A 3,748-nucleotide genomic window follows, 5' to 3' on the forward strand; every position below is an offset into this window, starting at 1 on the left:
TATATATATATATATATATTTATGTATGAGAGATGCTACGTTTACAATATTTTCACAACAAATCATAGGTGGTTAATTAATTGTTGTTGGTTCAAATTTAAACCTAACACTAAAATTAATTTTTTGCCCTAATAATAACAACCAGTATCAACTTATCACTAAATTTTTTTGTAAAAATATTATGAAAATATTATAAATATGTCATTTATATATATATATATATACACACACATATATATAGTTATCATTTCTCTTTATATATATATATATATATATAAATTTAAAAAAACATTAAAACTCCCCACCTACCCCCACTCTCCCATATCTCTCCCTTATCTCCTCAGACTTCTTTGCTCTTTTGGTTTCTTTTGTTTTTTTCCTTTGTTTCTTTTTCTCCCTAGCTTGTCTCTCCACGCCAAAGTCTCAGACCTCCTTTCTCTTCTCTTTTTTTTTTTTTTTTCCCGTCTCCAGTACTCCTCCATCTTTCTTCTTTTCTTTTTCTTCACTCTTCTTTCACTTCACACATGAATTGATTCTTTTCTATTCCTCTCCATTTTGATTTTATTTATTTTGTTTTATTTGTGGTGGTGTTAATGTTTGTGGGTTTTGGATTTGCAGATAGTGTTGTAGCTTATGGATTTTGTTCAAATTTGTAGATGGTGTTTGAAGCCATTGGTTGTATAGTTGCAAGTAAGCATTTTTTTTTTTTTTTAATTTATGATTGTTTTGGTCTATTTATTTTTTGATAATAGTTTTGGTCTATTCCTTGGATGTGAGCATGTTACGTTTGATTTTGAATTTTTTTAGGTGGGTTTGTGTTTTCATTTTAAATTTGCTAGGATAGTTATAGTACTGTTTGTATTTGAAGTTGCTATTTTTTTTTTTTTAATTTTTGGATGTGAGCATGTTGCATGTGTTTGATTTTGAATTTTTTTAGGTGGGTTTGTGTTTCATTTTGAATTTGCTGGGATAGTACAGTGTTTATATTTTGTTTTGTATCTTTTAATTTAATTAAAAAAACATTTTCACGCCAAAAAAAAATTCTTTTGATTACCAAAAATTAATTTTTGGTAATCAATTTTTTTTTTGGGGCTATAGTGGCGTTTTTAGAGTCTATAGTGGCGTTTTACAAACGCCAGTATTATACCGTCACTATAGACCTATAGTGGCGTTTACAAACGCCACTATAGAGTAATTTTTAAAAAAGCCTATAGTGGCGTTTAACAAACGCCACTATAGCCTTTTTCGAAAATAAAAAAATTCCAAACGCCACTATATGGTGGTCCTATAGTGGCGTTTAAAAAAAAACGCCACTATAGGTCTATAATAGCGGTACAAAAGTGGCGTTTTTAGTACCTATAGTGGCGTTTGTGAAACGCCACTATAGGCCCAGTTTTTTGTAGTGAATGATAATTATATATGATTAACATCAAAAGTAAATAATTGATTAAATTACCCAATTAACGTTGTCATATGATTATTCAATAAGTCATACAATTCCAAATCACTAGAAACACATGTAAATGATTCATTGAATTACCATCCAATGTCTCATCCAAATCAGATTGAAATTCAAACATAAATTATTCTATGCATCTATTCTATGTAACATGCCCTCTCCTTAACCTTCCTCCCCTTTGCACCTCCCATCAACTCCTTTACTCTCTCACAAATTACACCCCTATCAACGGTCATGATTTTCGCACCTCCAACATCTCTTTGTGGAATCACTAGCCCTGCTCCCAATCCCATTGTTACAAGTTTAGCATTCAAGGCTTGCTCACTAATATCAAGCATAGGCTAAGTCAAAAGTGGAACCCCATTTGCCAAGCTCTCCAACACTGAGTTCCAACCACAATGACTTAAAAACCCACCTATTGAAGGGTGTGCTAGTATGCTTCGCTGCTCCACCCAATCATATACAACCAACCCTTCTTCCTTCACTCTTTCATTCCATCCATTTGGTGGATCCCAAGCCTTTGATCTCACAACCCAAATGAATGGATGGCCTGCCATGTCCAAACCAAAAGCAATCTCATCCATTTGATCATTTGACAAATGTGATTGTGTACCAAATGAAACATGATAGGTCCAAGAAATAAGTAAAGTTGTCCATCCCTGAAGGACGATGCACAAAGACGATCCTACTGCCAGCACAGTACGAAGGGGGCTGCACGAGCAATCCGACCGAGGCCGGCCATTACGACTAGCGGCAATAAATACCAATACCGTTGAAAGGGTGCTGGTCAAATTAACACCTCGCACAAGCGTTACGAACTCAAGCAATTATGCTCCCATAATGACGGAGCCAACAGCTAGAAGGCCACTGAAATAACCTATATATACCCATAAGCAAGATCCAAAGAGGGTATGAAAAATCACATAATTTTATTCTCATCTTAGTTTTCTTTGTTTTATCTTGCTTGTTAAGCTTCTCTAACTTTATCATCGGAGGCATTGTGGTCAGCACCCCCCCCCCCGGTGATTCTTTCTTTTTCTATTTTGTTGTATCCCAGGGCTGATACAAGGAGTGGATGATCTTTATCTGGACGAACATCTCGACTGACGATCTCAGCATCATCAAAACATAAATCACATTGCCTGATTCATTAGATTCAACATACTTATCTACCCACTTGATGTATGAAGCATCTAATTCTTGATCAAGTTGATCATAGAGGAGAAGTGGTCCCACGCAATAAGTTTTGGCTTCATTGAAATAGTTGGATTCAAGTGCTCTAACATATTCACCTTCAATCTCTTCAAAGCTATTAACAATTACACCCCAACTTGGCAGGAGCGGAGCCAGCAATTTTAATTTGAGGGCCAAGTTGTGATGTTGATATATTAGTTAAGACAAAACTCTGCACACACATATAAAAATTAATTTAATAAGAGAATTTATTATCTTTTAAATTTTAATGAGCATACAAAAGTCATGTATTTCTTCTATTAGACATGTACAAAAAATTATCATTTTTTACATAGTTTAATTTGTTAAACCTCTTAAATTATTTAATTTTAATATAATTTCTCTTTCTTTTAAGAGCACCATTGAAATGAATCAAAATTTAGGGGTTCAACTTTAATTTTTACATGCTACATTTTTTAAAATATAAATAACATAAATACTAAAAATAATTTTTAAAAACTTTGGCCCCCAACCCTTGTGTGTGGCTCCGCCCGGTGATCCCCAACTATTCACATCCGCTTCTGCAAGCTCCATTATAAGCCACACAAAAGGGTCATTTGGATCAGCATTTAAAAGCACATCAGGGATGTCACCTTTATCCAAAGCAAATGGAATTTTTAACTTTGAATACCCTATAGGATCCAAAAGTGACAAATCCTTAACACTTGGGACATGCAAAGAAGGAGATTTGCAAATAACCATAGCAACCATGCCCATTCCATGAGAGTCAATTCGTGGAATAGCAAATAAATGACATGACTCAAGTGTCCAACCGAGGAAAGACTCAGAGATAACACAAAATCATAGTTTAAAAAAATCTCAATGCAACCTATCTATTTGGTCAAACACAGAATCATAGTTTAATTTTAATATATCTCAAATAAAAACAAAATCTGACAAACATAAACAATTAATTTTGCTGTAATTATGCCTAATGGTTTCCTAACACATAAAAAAAAAAAAAACAGCGTGTCTATATATATATATATATAATTGATTTCTTTTTAAGTTGTGCTACAAAAAAAAAAAAAAAAAAAAAAAAAATGTCACAATAGT

At 33.3% G+C, this 3,748-nt stretch overlaps 1 pseudogene; it reads right to left on the reverse strand.

The window, feature by feature from the left end:
* Nucleotides 1-1,596: 1,596 nt before the first annotated feature.
* On the reverse strand, nt 1,597-3,490 carry LOC112001828 (UDP-glycosyltransferase 90A1-like; annotated as a pseudogene).
* Between the last annotated feature and the right edge of the window lie 258 nt (nt 3,491-3,748).

Source organism: Quercus suber, unplaced genomic scaffold (assembly GCF_002906115.3).
Source record: "Quercus suber isolate HL8 unplaced genomic scaffold, Cork oak 2.0 scaffold_34, whole genome shotgun sequence".
In the NCBI taxonomy this organism is placed as follows: Eukaryota; Viridiplantae; Streptophyta; class Magnoliopsida; order Fagales; family Fagaceae; genus Quercus; species Quercus suber.